The sequence below is a fragment of the Chiloscyllium punctatum genome, chromosome 10 (genome assembly GCF_047496795.1).
Source record: "Chiloscyllium punctatum isolate Juve2018m chromosome 10, sChiPun1.3, whole genome shotgun sequence".
Taxonomy (NCBI): Eukaryota; Metazoa; Chordata; class Chondrichthyes; order Orectolobiformes; family Hemiscylliidae; genus Chiloscyllium; species Chiloscyllium punctatum.
Window position 1 is genome coordinate 31,756,756 of NC_092748.1, and position 15,348 is coordinate 31,772,103.

Genomic DNA, 15,348 nt, shown 5'->3' on the forward strand with positions numbered 1-15,348 from the left:
CACAATATAATTTACAGATTTTGTTATTATTTAAGCATAGAATATTAAGATTAAAGAAGATTGAAAGTATTGGTTGTAACCAGGAACCTAGGCAAGTATTTGAAAAAAAAGTGAAGTGGTTCTTAAAACGTAAATTTGATTGACGATTTACAGCAGGAGTTAGCTAACCTTGCAAATGATGGTTTACACTTGAAGTAACATCAATTAACTTTTGGACTAACTTTCTTTCTCAGCTCATTTCTACTCCTTAATCTGCAACCAAGGCTGGAATTTTCTAATCTGGATCACGATCTCTATTTTCAATCCACGTCAGATCAAATGTCACTTATAATGGCCTTTGGTGGAGTTGTTTTTAGTCCAAGTTTTCAGCCATGAGCTTTCCCCTGCATCTACAAACCCAAGAATCCATGAAGGAGGCAATGGAAAAGACTGGTGCTAAAACCAACCTCCCTTTTTCAGCAGTATATACTGTATTTTGTGGTTCAAAGGTCTGTAAGCCATTTTGGCAGCTAAATGCGTTAATTAAGTGAGGGCCATAAGCACTACCTGGATCAAGGAGGTGGGGGTATTGGGTCTGCAAGAGATTTAGGTGGGGGATAATTAGGAAAGAGTCAGGTTTGGGTCACATGGATCAGAAGACTTGGACTCATTTGTGATGTTAATAGTGACTCAGAGTTGGGAGGGGAGAGGGAGGGTTTCAGTTTTATTGTTAGCTAGGATTTAGAGCAGGTTTTGATTTCTCTAACTATTCAACTAAGTGAACCAGAAATCTCTGAAGTGTGTTGACTCTAGCTCAGATTTAGGGACTGTTCCTAAATGGTTCCAGATACTGGGTAATTATCCACTGGATGTTTCAAGTTCCCAGGCAATTCCCACAGAGTCAGTTGCATTGGAATTTCCACGTGATCCCAATATGTAACTCCAGTCTATGCAGCTCAAACAATTACCTTCTAGTCAGAAGATCTGGACCAAAAAATTCAACATAGTGGATATTTTGCTTTTGTTTACAAACAGGACTGTAGCAAAACTCATTCTAAACTACTTGGTTTTGTTTGCAGATTAATTCAGGCTTCTCATGTCTGCAGGGCATAAAAAGGATAATTCCTGACTGCATTACACATCTGTGGTACCTGTTGATGACCTCATCAGTAGGAAGTCAAAGGCAATTTCTTTATTTATTTTGCCCAAGTCAGATGCCAACCACTGGTACATCAGAACCACATTTCAGGTCACTTCCCACTAACAAGATTAAAAACCAATTTGTAGACTCTTGTTGGAGGTAGGGGCAGGTATATGCTGCCCTCTTCTGAGAGGAGTTTTAAGTGTCTCCTTAGCCTCTACTGAAAATGGATTGTTTTGAAAATTATTGAAGAAATGTGCACTGTTAAATATTCAGGGAACTGAGGTCATGATCCTAGCTTAGGCCCTTGTTGTTGCACCACACATTCAGTGCTCAAAGATGGTCACCAGATCTAACCAGGTACTTCTCTGTGGGCCACACCCAAATTCCCAAGGAGACTTAGGGAACAGGGACATCTCATTCAGAATGTTTCATCTCAGCCTTGTGCTCCCAGCCCATATTAGACATTTTTTTTCCCTTGATACCACCACAAAGCTGTATTCTTAAGTACATGGCCAGGACGCAGCATATAGATTCCCAAGAATTCAAATGCATTTTCTCAATAAACAAAAGTTCTGACTGAACCCAGTCAAGTACTCAACATTGGTCAAGTGGTAAAACATTACCAATCCAACAGGGTCTAATCAGCAAAGTCTACAAATTGTATTTAGCCCCACACTGGAAAAGACATCTTGCATTTCAACAGTCACTTCTTTTCAGTGATTTCATCAGTTCTCAAGAGTATTAAATCATTTGAGAGAGTAACAATGCAATTAATTTAGTATGATTTAGGCACAAAATGCATTTTAACGGACACATCATAATCTTTTCTCTGTATTGCATTTGAAAATTCATGAATAAACACCCTGAAAGCCATTTAATTTGAACAGCTTGTGCTAAATTTAGCCAGCCACTTTTGCCCCTGAAATGAATAATATAATAATTATGATAATTTGAAATGACAGTGTTATAAATCAGCTGTCAGAAGATGGGCAGTTTCATTGCAAGGACCTGGACATCCATCACGTTAAATTGCTGATGCAGCTCCACAGTGCATCATCACATATACTCTGGCACAACACACAATTGAATCATTAAAACAAGGGTGACAGAAAACAATTTCTTTGAAGAATAATACTCAATGCAAAATATTGCTTCCAGAGGGTCCAAAGATATCAGAGATGTAACCAAATGTGCATTTTAAATATAGATCACAGAAGATTTTTAAAAAGGTGAACTGCACAATAGTTCTGTCACCAAAGATATCATCTTAGTTCAGCACTGACTCTGACAAATCCAGTTCACCTCTTAGTTTTTGCAAGTTTAGTTCTTTTGAGCTCAAGCAGCAGTAGAATTACTATGAATAACGTTCCCAGTGGACTAAGGAGGGTTTACAATAAAGATCAATCAAATTTCCCATAACCATCTCCTGAAGTACAGGGAAGTGTAGATTTTGAAGTAAAAAGTTTAAAGTCCTTCCATCCCATAATGGAATACTTTGCAAACACACAAAGCCAACTCTTGGCTGTGGTACTAGAGGGCATTTCACATCCAAGGAATTGCATCCAAACTCATTTAGAAATAGCAAAGGGTAAAATAAAACTAACTCATTGTTAACAGGCTTACAATCCCAGAAAAAAAAAGGATGTGGAAGAAACATTTTAGATTCTTCCATAATTCACTGCTATACCAGTACTGAAATAAAAAGCACATTGTTGCTGAACACAAATGTGAAGCACTGATTATGACTTGCTCCATTAAATAGCCCTTCATATCAAGCACATCATAATTAAAAGTTACCATTGTCCTTGAACTGCAGAGAGGAATATGTATCCAATATCAGCAGACCACACATGTTGCAAATTTGATAGTATTCACATGTACAGAGACAAAGCAATGAATATGCAAATACAATGATGCACAGCTATTTATGGTTAAACTTCTGGTGAAATCAGTTCATGAAATCCTACTTGTGAACAATTTTTTTACAAGATTTTAAAAGTTAATGATGGGCTGGCCTTTGACTATATTCATTCTTGTAAGTACCTATTCATTGAAAGTGACTATGCTTCCTGTTGCCTGAAGTTTACTTTCAGCCAGATATCAACAAAACACCATCTAACATCAGAGTTCAAAGCAAGCAAGCAAGCAAGCACTACTGCACAGGAAGCCATTAAATTCAGTAATGCTGTTGGACATTTCCTGGATGAATCTATACAGTCAGATAAAAGTGGTGGCATGACAAATTACATCAACTTCTTACGGATCATCAAAACAGTGGGAAGAATGCAACTTATTGTAATATTACGAATATATCAGACAGCTACGTTTACAATTAAAACAGACTCAACATTCTTCAGTGCTTAACATGAAAAACATCATCCCAGATCAATGTTATAGAACTTCAATGGGACCAGATAAATGATATTGGTCAGCATTGTGCTCTGCTTTATAAGCCACTAATAAATCTTTAAAAATGAACTTATTGCTTAGTTGTAAAAGAGATGCACAGAGATTCACATTTCAATTTTAGTTTTGCTGTACTTAATTCATTTTCTTCTATGAAAATAAGTTACCTTCATAGAACTAAAGGATTTATTTCTGAAAATTTTCAGAGGTTAAAAATGGATCCTTGTCTTTTTTGTTTTAAAAATAGGTGCCAGAGCGCATATAGTTTTCTATGCTTTCTTTTGGCAAATTAACCTCCTAAAATGAAGGTCTGGATGTGCTGACTAAGGACTTGCAAGTGATCTAAAAATGGTGGCGGGTGAGTCTAATTTCCAGGGTTCCTGACCCCGTTCCTGTGTTTTCCAATTTCACCAAAGTCTATGAAGTCATAAGCTCTCACACTCTTTATGTTAGACAAGGCCAGCTCCATTGCAGCGATTGAAGTGGTCCACCCTGCCTCAAGTGGTGTGGAATCAGGCCTGATTTAAACAAACAGTCATGGCATCTCAGAGGTGCTGTCCCCCTTGGCCTGCATTACTGAGAGGCGGGGGGGTTCCTGGAAAGTAAATTCAAATGCTCTTCCTTGTGCGTCCACCACCACCACCCCACCCACTCCCCGTGCCAGGCAGTAACTCTTCAAACACCAACTATGTCTCACCACTTCCCTACTTACTCATGGCCCCTCATACTTCATTATGGCACTTCCATGACCATTCATCTATACGCTGTATTGAAGAAAATTCTACATAGTGCTATTTGCGTGCGCACAATAAAACATAGAAAGAATCATTCTTTAATAACTTGCCATTATGTTCAAAAGAAACCTTTAACTACAGTCCAGAAGTGTCAGTCATTCAAAGACATTGAGATTTCAATAACTGAAATTTCAAAAGCAGTAAACCTTCTGTAAATAACACTGAAACTGATAGCAGATGTCAGAGAGCTCAGAGCTGTACATCAAGCATGGGCTCAGGTGCTTCGAGAACAACGAATTTCTGGGCTCTTAGCCAAGGTTCATATGCATTCTTGACCCTGCCCATCACGGAGGGGAGGGAAGGAAGGAAGCACCAATGCACTAGTCTAGAACCATGCATCATTAGAACCGATCCAAGAATGAACAAATTGGGAATGGGGTCCTTTCACAACACAGGGTGTAAGGAAGTAAAGTTGAGATAGCTGTAGGACTCTAAGGGTTTATAGTGGACATTATTAGATAACCTCTTTCCAGAAATAGAGACAAAAACTGAGCAAGGGAAGGGACCATTATCGAAGTCACCAAAATACGTTGTTCATAATTCAGATAGTAACTTTGCCAGTGCTACCTTCTAATGTGCCAGACTGGAAGCTGAGGGAGGATACCAGAATAAGAGTGAAATAATAAATGTTTGACATATCCCACAAAACATATACTACTGGTACCCCTGCAGGTATTTTAGTTGGAAGAAGTGGAATTGAAGGAATTGTTGCTCAGAGTAGGGACAAGCACAGTCAAGTGGAGGAGGATGGTCGTGGATGAGGATTGATTGGGCCTATGCTCAAGGAAGAAGCAAAGTCCATCCTTGTGGGGGGGGCTTAGATATCAATAATGAAGAGGTGCGGGTTACTATCAAGAGACTGGAAAACTGTTGAAGTAACATAAGGCATCAGAAGAGACGTGAATGTTGAGAGGAAGAGTTTGTACTGGCGGAGAAATAAATGGAGTCAAGAGAAGAAGAAAAGTTCAGCAGGACAGACACAAGCTAAAACAATCCGTTAACCAAGGCCGATTTGATCATAGGTCTTGGGAAGGGGTTAGAAGCCGTACAGGAATTGGGAATTATGATATTGGATGCAGTGGAGGAAAGTTCTCAAGTAGTTATGAGCTATGTACCTTTACTGAATGCAATAATTTGATATTCAGTAGTGGGTCATGGCTTAGGAAAGGATTTTGCCTCTGATGGGTAGAGGTTTGTGTATCAGATATCAATAATGTGGCCCTTGACAATGGGTTTGATGGCAATCACTGTCTTTAGGCACTGTACTTCAATATCCTTTCGTATTCACCCTGTCACAGACCTTTTCCTTTGTTCTTCGAACCATTTCTACAGGACTGTTCTGAAGAAGGGTCACTGGACACAAAACATTAACTCTGAGGTCTTTCCACAGATGCTGCCAGACCTGCTGAGTTTATCCAGCAATTTCTGGTTTTGTTTAGGATTATGATTTCCAGCATCCACAGTTCTTTCAGGGTGTCATTTAGAGTAATAAAGATTTAAGTCTACAATTTAAATGCAGTTAAATCTATAATGAAAAATTCCATTTCTGCTTGCTAATTTTTTGCCCCTTGATGAAATGGTAGAGTTTCAAGAATTCCTTTTCTTCACAAATATTGTAATTTTCTAAATGAAAGTCTAGCCACTAAGTGCTGTCAGTGTCTGATTACGTCATAACGTAATTCTGCGCTCACAAACATGCAATGCTGCAGATCAGAGGCACTACTGCATTTGAAAAGTGAAAGAATGCTTTGAATGGGTGAAGGAAAGGATATCATAAGCCATACCGAAAACATTAGGGGATGAAATGGAAAAAAAATACACAACCGTCAGAATTTGGCACAAACCAAGATCAGAATTTATTTATAGAAATTACAGAAAAGAACTTTCAAGAGGCTTAACTGATGCATGGAAATTCATGGTATATAAAATATTGTGCATTTCTGCAAAACAAGACCTTTCTGACGCAAGCAATTTAATACAGTTAGTTAATGGTCTCATACCTCTCAGACAAACTATTGCATTTAATAAACTGAAAAAGTCCTATCACAATCTAATTTCTTCACTGAATTGTGGCGCTAACATTACAGTTTTAGAAGATGATGTTTGAAATGTTTGCATGGGGGAGAAATAGCACTTTACAATCTGCTCACAGTATTTAGTTAACTAGACAATATCCCATTTAGTTTTGCAGTGACAGCAAAAATGAAATTGCCAAATAATGTCAATCATTATTTGATTGCTTCTCAAAACTATAGACCGCCAGATTTGAAAATGCAATCAGACATATTCACCGTTAAATACAAAAGGAATAAACAAATAATACTTTAGGTTTAAATAGCAGTGAATGATATAGCAATTACTTTATTCTCATGATGCAGAAGTGAAGAGCATACCTCTGAAGGAGATCTTTCACGTTTTCTAATCTGAGAAATCAATCGAACTCTGAAAAACAAATAATTTCAGTCAATTACAACCCAAAATTACTTTATCATCATCATACATGGAACTGTTTCTCAAATTAATGTTCTAACCGATCTTTCTAATTCAAAAAGTCTCTTCAAAATAGTCTTAACTTGCTGATGCACTGAATTGCATAATTTCTATTCTTAAATGACTGCATGATGATTCTACTGTAGCCTGATTAAGGCCCTTCACACAAAAATAAACTCAATTGACGCCGTTAGATCAGAAACTACTGCCACTGAAAACTGTCTTGCAGGAGAGTTTAACAGTTCAGCAACCTTAGAAAACTCCAGCCTGGTGGGTGGTGAAAGAAATCAATAGTTAGACAGTTATGATAATTCAAAAGGATGCTGCTGCATTCTCATCTGTTTAAGGGCATGTTGGGAGTTGGCAACACATCCTCCCTGACGAGGATTTTAATTGCAACCAGTGAAGCATATCCCTTGGATCAAAGCCCAGGAAACCAAGGAACACAAGCTCAGCAAATTCAGGCTGACAAAGGCCTTACTGTCCCTTATTCTCAAATGATTTTTTTTTAAACTTGTACACTTTTATTAGAAGTATTATAATACAAAGTCTCAGACAAAAATCATATCTTCAGCTAGTGTTGAAGCAGTAAATTATTTCTCTACTTGCTGTGAAGGAATTGTGAACAGGGGAGCAGCTACTTGGCTACACATCTGGCACATTATTGAGAAATGACACAAATGGATGGTTTTGATTAAGCATCAAATATGGCAGAGGTCAATGAAGCACTTCTACCCAGAAAAGTAGGTCATGAATCTTCAGAGGTTTCAAATTACGAAAAGGATCCAGAACATTTTTTTTTACACATATGTAGGAGAATGAGCTATAGAACTGAACTAAATATCTCTACTGTTTATGCATCTATACTCTAAGTTCCTAGGAGTAGGAACTTGTCATATCTAGCAGATGTGTGGGAAGGGGAGTGTTGGGGAACTTTGGGAAGGAGGAAGTAGGGTCAGTCCCAACAAGGGGGGGGGGGGGGGGTAAACGAAGTGTCAGTTCTGAAGGGTGGAGGTGTAATTAGAGGTACATTTGCTAAATTGGGCAGTTAGTTTAATAATCATGCAGGAGTTAGATAAGGGTTTTAAACTCCTTTGAGATAAGTGGGTACTATTTTAGGATTCTAGGCACTGGGAAATTGCCCAACAGACTCTTCAATTCCCTCCGAGTCTGACACATCAGGGATTCCCAGGTTCTCATGTGCAATCCCCATCTTTGCATTGGAAACGAATACCTGGCCATCAGAAATTTCATGCCCATACTTCTCCCCGTTGGTGATTCCAATGAATGAAAGAAATTCAATTTGAAATGAGAAGAGCATTTCATTCTATCCCTCAGTTCTTGGAAACAGTGTTCAGAACATACGCAGTTTGAAACTATCACACAATGTGGATTTTTGTACTGTAACAGTGCCAGAATAGTTGAGCACAACATCCAGTGTCTTTCAGCACTGATTTACTATCTTGATACTGTCTGTGAAAGAACAAATGGTGTCCCCTGATTTGCTTTATTCTCCACAAAAAGCCTTCAATTATTTATGCACATTGAGAAAAGTTACATCTCTCTCAAGAGCAACTTTGACTTTCCTACTATCTTAGTAGGGTAGCGCCTTAAAATAACATGTGACAATTTGGTTTTTAAAAAAGCTCAGCTATGCCAAATGCATTTTTTGGCGCATAAAACGTTTAAGCAGTTGCCATTTTGGCTCTTCAAGCCTGCTCCATCAATTGATAAATTCTCTGATTATGGAGGTAGCTCCACTTTGCCTGTCTCCCACAGTTCTCAAGTCCATCAATCAAAAATCCATCGAAGTTAGCCTTGAATATATTCAAAGACCTCTCTCGGGTGAAGAGAATTGCACAGATCAATGATCCTCAGAAAAAGATTTCTTCGCTCTTCAGTCTTAAATGGGAAACCTCCCATTTTAAAACAGTGACTCCTAGCTTTAGACTCATCCATAAGGTCAAGCCCCCTCAAGATCTTGTATGCCTCAAAAATATTACTTCTTCCTTTTCTAAATATCAATGGATATAATTCAAATGTGAAATTTTCCTCATAAGATAACCCTTCATCCTTGAAAACACTCCAGGCAATATTCTCTGAACTGTTCCTAATACAATAATAATCTTGAGGCAGCCAGGACTGCATACAAGTCTCCAGATTCAGTCTCAAGGAGGCTCATACAGCAGCAACAATTAACACTCCCTTTCCTTTTAAATACTCTATTTCCCAAGCAAAAAATTCCAACATTCCATTTGCCCTCCTAATCACTTGCTGTATTTGTGCACCAATGGTTGTAAATTCATGTACCAGAACATCTAGATCCTTCTGTACAGTAGAGCTTTGCTCCCCCCATCTATTCGATTAACACTGTTCTATTCCTCCTGCCAAAATGGACAATTTCACATTTCCCACATCACATTCTGCCAAGTTCTCAAGTATTCACTTAACTTACATTTTTGCCTTTGTTGACTCTTCATCCCTATTCACAACATTTTCTTATCTTTGTGTCATCAGCAAATTTAGCCACCATATTATCTGCTCTTTCATCCAGTTTTCTGATATAATTGTAAATAATTAAAGGCCCCAACAATGGGCCCTATAATGCAGTTTTGTGTAGTAACCTATGTGACACCCTATAGAATACCTTCAGGCTCCCCTTAATCCACTGTGCATATTACTTTCTCATAATAACTGTAAAACATCAGTCAAAGATGATCTCCCTTTCACAAAACTTTGTTGACTCTGCCTGATCCCATCATCTGCTAAATGTCTTATTATTTAAATAATAAAATTTCCAGTAGCTTTCTATTACAGGTGATAAGATAACTGTAGTTTCCAGCTTCCTGTATTTCTCCTTCCCCAAAAAGAGGTGCTGCAATAGTGATTTTCCAATCCACTGAAACAAGATCATGACCAATGCACATACCACCTTCACCACCTCTCCGTTTTAAATCTCTGATGTAATCCACTATGTCCAGTGAAACTGACTTTGATTTTAAAGTTTTTCCAAAACCTTTTTCCTAGTGAATGTCTTAAGTACCCTTTCCTTTTTACCTGCATACCCTCTCACTCGTCTGTTCCTGCACATTTTGGTTACCATTAGCTACAGTGTTAGCTTGCTCTGCTGCCTTATCCCATCTCTTTAACTTACCTCATCTCCCCTCACACAAAACTTTACCCCCCAGTATTGTAGTTCATCGCCCTCTCTGCCAATTAAAATGAAGACTGTCCTAACAGCGCAGCTTCCACTTTCTCCTGTTGGTTTAAATGCCCCATGAAACAGAATCCATTTCTTTCACACTATTCTTTGATAAACACATACAATTCTGATCTCTTTTTACCCTATGCCAACTTGCTCAGGAACAGGTAGCAATAAATAAATTATTACTTCTAATGACCTGTTTTCTTAATTTAATCATCAGCTCCTCATAATTTGCAACCAGAGTCTGTTTCCTAGTCCTTTGGGTATCATTGGTACACATGTGGGGATACCAATGATAGCTGGATCTCCTAACCATTGCACTACAAGTTCTTTGCCTGCCCCTAGCAGATGTTCTCTAACCCTGGCTCCAGGAAAGCAACACAGCTGAACTTTCATTACAACTCCAAATCACTATCTCCGTCCCCTGACTAAACTACATGTCCCCTACATGTGCATTTACTTCCCTCCCTTAAATGGTTCCCTGCACTATGGTTTTTTTTGCTCATCATCTCAGCGGCCTTTGGGTAATCACAAAGCAAAAATTACTAACATAATATGAACTGTGACAAAATCACATTTGCGAATTCCAGTCTGAATTGAATGAATCTATATCAGATTCAGCTTTATAACCAGGCAGTTGCTGTCCAAAGACAGCTTGAAAAATTCTACTAATTCACAACTGTGGCATGAGAAATTTGGCTAAAACAGCTGATTTTAACAAATTTGTTACCTCAAATTTTGACTTTTCAATTAGAATTAAAACAAATAGTAGAATGAATCAGGAGCTAAACATCACGGTTGGTCAGCATGTGTTCAATTCATACACTTTGCTGGATAAGTGAAGCCAGAAACAGCCCACACAACTTCTTGCTGATAGAGGTCTGACAAAGATTGGTTAAATCTTATGGGAGGCAGATTGGCCCTTTGCTTTGGCTGTCCAACCTCTTGTTCACTGCCTGTCAATGAACTAAATGTTTTGATCACCCGCTACCAGCAAAACAACATTCCCCAAAACCTGGTACCAAGGTTCCCATTCCATTCCCTTTCCCTGTTTTCTTTTTAATTAGTGCCTGACTTGACACAGCTCAGCTTCAAATTTCACATTCAGATTGTTTGCCAAATATATTTACATCTATCTCCATTAAGCTGCATCACAAAACCTTCAAACATCTTTGACATCTCAAGGATTAGGCTCTTTTAAGTCTCCATTATTTCATTAGGGACAAGCATTAACTCATCCAGAATTCCACTACCCAAACCTTAAGCTTTTACTGTCTCCACTGCAAGCATCACCCTCAATATTACGGTCTCCCATTCCTTTGTTTTTAAGCCTTATGCTTTCTCACCTCACTCTGCCCCTCAAATCTTGTATCAGTACAAGATCAGCAATGGAGTACCATCCACTACAATTCCTGTATTCCTTCCAGCAGACCATTCTTTCAGCACACCTTTTAATTCTGAAATGGATTTCTCAACAAAATTCTGCATCACCATTGTCCCTTCATTTTCAAAATCTTCCTCAGAACGTATCCCTGCAACCACACATTTTTGGTCACCTCCCTGGTCTTCTTTTCAAACTCCCACTCAGTGTTTTGATCTGTCATACTTTTAGTACGAAATGCAAACTCAACGCTTAAAATTTGTCTGCTGTTGACAGTTCTGTACTTAATGCATTCATTTTTCCCCCTTCCTAAAACATCTTTGACCACAATGATTATGATAAAAAAGACCAAAAGCTGAATGACTCATGAACTGATGACACAAACTGTCAACATTTGTTCCAAATTAGAGAAATTTACATCATATGGGCCAAGCCACATCAGGTTTCAAGTCAACATTTAAGCAGCACAATATTAGGTCATAAATCTACCGTCGTCAGTATCTTACCCAGAAACATTCACTCTCCACTTCTCTGTCCTCACTACCATCATGCCACCTGCAGCTTTTCTCTCAAGATCCTTGAATGTGCTGTAATTTCCCAGATCCATACCTGACAAAACCACAATTTATTACTTAAATCCCCTCACACAGAACAAAAACAAACTTACATTTTTATGACAAAACCTCAGCAGTACTTTAACTGAAGTTAATCTGTAACACAGAACCTGCTTGCTTTTCTCGCATAGTGGCAACTGATGTCCTTGCCCCTCTCTTTGCAATTTTCACTGTGCTTATTGCACGCTTTCATTGTTTCCCCTGTGTGTATCTCTCTCTGCCAGTTGACAAGAAACCTTTTTTTTAAATGCAAGCACTGCTTAGGATTTGGAATGCCTGATAATGTTGTAAAAATAGACTCAGCTGGAGCTTTTAAAAGAAAATTGAATGAATACCCAGAAAGCTACAAGTTGCAGAGGCAAAGAGCAGGGGAGTGGGATTGATTGGAGCTACAAGTTGCAGAGGCAAAGAGCAGGGGAGTGGGATTGATTGGATTGCCCTTCAAAAGCGACAGTACAGGCTCGATGGGCCAAATAACTACTATGCATCTGCTTAGAATTTTGTTGCAGCTTATAGTGAATCTCACCGTCCTCCTTTAACACATCTGTTACCAGCAAAAGGACCACCTCATTTTGCTTGACAGGTGACCTTATAAAAGGTTTATAAAATTATGAGGGGTATGCATAGGATAAATAGACAAGGTCTTTTCCATGGGTGGGTGAGCCCAGAACTTGAGGGCATAGTTTTAGGGTGAGATGGTAAAAATTTAAAAGGGACCTAAGGGGCAACTTTTTCAATAAATATTTGCAATATTGTAATTGTACCCTTTGAACATAATGCATTTTATCAACACATTTAAATTCCATTTTGTTAACTTTGTTTTTGCAAATATGGCGCAGTGGTTAGCACTGCTGCCTCACAGCGCCAGAGACCCGGGTTCAATTCCCGCCTCAGGCGACTGTCTGTGTGGAGTTTGCACATTCTCCCCGTGTCTGCGTGGGTTTCCTCCGGGAGCTCCGGTTTCCTCCCACACGCAGAGGGTGGTGCACGTATGGAATGAGCTGCCAGAGGAAGTGGTGGAGGCTTGTGCAATTACAACATTTAAAAGGCATCTGAATGGGTACATGAATATGAAGGGTTCAGAGGGATATGGGCCAAGTGCTGGCAAATAGGACTAGATCAGATTAGGATATCTGGTTGGCATGGACTAGTTGGGCTGAAGGGTCTGTTTCCGTGCTGTACATCTTCATGACTCTGACATTCAACTGAGTTTTGCCAATGATTTCTTTTCTCATTCTTAATATATCAACAATATCATCTCCCAAAGGCCAATGACCTGAAAGGTCAACTTTGATTCTCCCTTTCCACAGCCTGGCATTAAGTATTTCCAGAACTTTCCGCTTTTGTTTTAGATTTTGAGCACTTGTAGGATTTTGCTTTTGACCTTGAGGTGATGTGGGATGAATAGGCTTGTCTCATGAATGCACTAAAATGAAATAACAGCAAAGTCATAACTAATACTTGGGCTTTCTCATTCATTAATGACAACTTCTTTTAGATTAGATTAGATTACTTACAGTGTGGAAACAGGCCCTTCGGCCCAACAAGTCCACACCACCCCGCCGAAGCACAACCCACCCATACCCCTACATCTACCCCTTACCTAACACTACAGGCAATTTAGCATGGCCAATTCACCTGGCCTGCACATCTTTGGAGTGTGGGAGGAAACCGGAGCACCCGGAGGAAACCCACGCAGACACGGGGAGAATGTGCAAACTCCACACAGACAGTCGCCTGAGGCGGGAATTGAACCCGGGTCTCTGGCGCTGTGAGGCAGCAGTGCTAACCACTGCGCCATATTTGCAAAAACAAAGTTAACAAAATGGAATTTAAATGTGTTGATAAAATGCATTATGTTCAAAGGGTACAATTACAATATTGCAAATATTTATTGAGGCTCCTTGGGGAGCATTCTAGTTTTGTTGGTTGAATAACCAATTAGCAGTGAAAGAAACTTTCAGATCCTGATGAGAGCCCTTTGTAAATGAATTGTGAAGGTATAATTAGCACCTATATCCTATATACACTGATCATGAAGGATTGGATGTAATTACCTCAGTAACTTGTTTTATGATTCCAACTATTTTACAAATATAAACTGTCTTTTCCCCCTCTCAGGAGCAACTGTGTTACAAATCTCTCTTTAGTTAAGTGAAAGGTGAAGTTGCCATAGTCTTAGCAGACAATAGGGTTGAAATCTCATTCAAGAGCCATAAATGGTGACTGTCTAAGCAAGAGTCACCACACTTCAGGCAAGGGGCAGGATTGAGAAGAACATCTTCCATGATAACTTCAGCCAGTGCAGGAATTGAATCCAAGTTCTTAGCATCACTCTGCATTGCAAACCAGCCATCTAGCCAACTGAGCTAAACCAAACCCCCTTCAGCTCAGAATGCTACAGAACTGCTCCAAACTCAAACCAAGACTGAGATTTATATCCACACTTTGGGTATTTATTTACTTCTAAGCTTAAAAGTAAATTCTAGAATATTCCAACACAAACCTTTACACTATGTACTTTGTTCATTCATGAACTCTTCCAATGTTAACAAAAACAGGTTAGCTCTGAGGTTCTCTCTCCTTCAAGCTGTTTTTAAAGAAATCACCATGGCTTCAGAAATACTTACAAGTTAATCACGAAATGCCTTCCAATACACAGAAAACCCCATATGCCCTGTATTTAAAATGCAAAAATCCAACTCCAAAATAAAATTGTATTAAAGTATCTATGAATTATACACTCGATAACGTTCTTAACAAAAGATAATAAAAGAATGTTAATATTTCATTCTTCCAACTTCTATTAGAGGTAAAGGATGCAGGCATATAGTTATAAATGCAACAGCTTATATAACCCCAATTTTGATGCACAGCAAGTTACTACTATATGGCTAGATACCAAGCTAATAATTTCAATTCCAAGAATTCAACATTGTTTCAAAACATCTCAAGCTGGGCAAAAATCTGCCAAAAAGCTGCCACATTGACATCGTTTGTGTCATGTCAATTTCACACCCCTTAGGAACTTCCTGTTTGGTATATCACCATGCAATCTAAAACTCCACATAGCTTTTAAGTTTCTACAAATAAAAACAGTCACCTTCATGTTCAACATTGATTAGGATGGCAACAAGAGATAAAACCAGTTTCTAAAAACACATTCTAGCAGTACGGAGGGAAGGGGTTAGCGGAGGTAAATTTTGGTTCCTTAGGATGAAAAATCTGGGATTTAATAATGGGAAGTAAGGAAAGTAGAGAACTCTGTCAAATATTTTCTGTTTGCAATGTCAAAGACAAAACATTCCAATAATAGGGAAAGAAATTTTAAACAA

General features: G+C 38.7%; 1 protein-coding gene across 20 annotated transcripts in view; it reads right to left on the bottom strand.

Annotated features, from left to right (window-relative positions):
* The window catches only part of map2 (microtubule-associated protein 2), a 258,873-nt gene that overhangs the window by 137,144 nt on the left and 106,381 nt on the right, over window positions 1–15,348 (bottom strand). For 17 of the 20 annotated variants that reach the window (XM_072578789.1, XM_072578787.1, XM_072578800.1 and 14 more), the window contains one exon: window positions 6,717–6,765. The gene's annotated coding sequence lies outside the window, so the exon portion shown is untranslated. Of the gene's footprint in view, window positions 1–6,683; window positions 6,766–11,905; window positions 12,009–15,348 lie in introns of those variants that run through there. The other 3 variants (XM_072578786.1, XM_072578785.1, XM_072578783.1) reach the window with 2 other exon arrangements.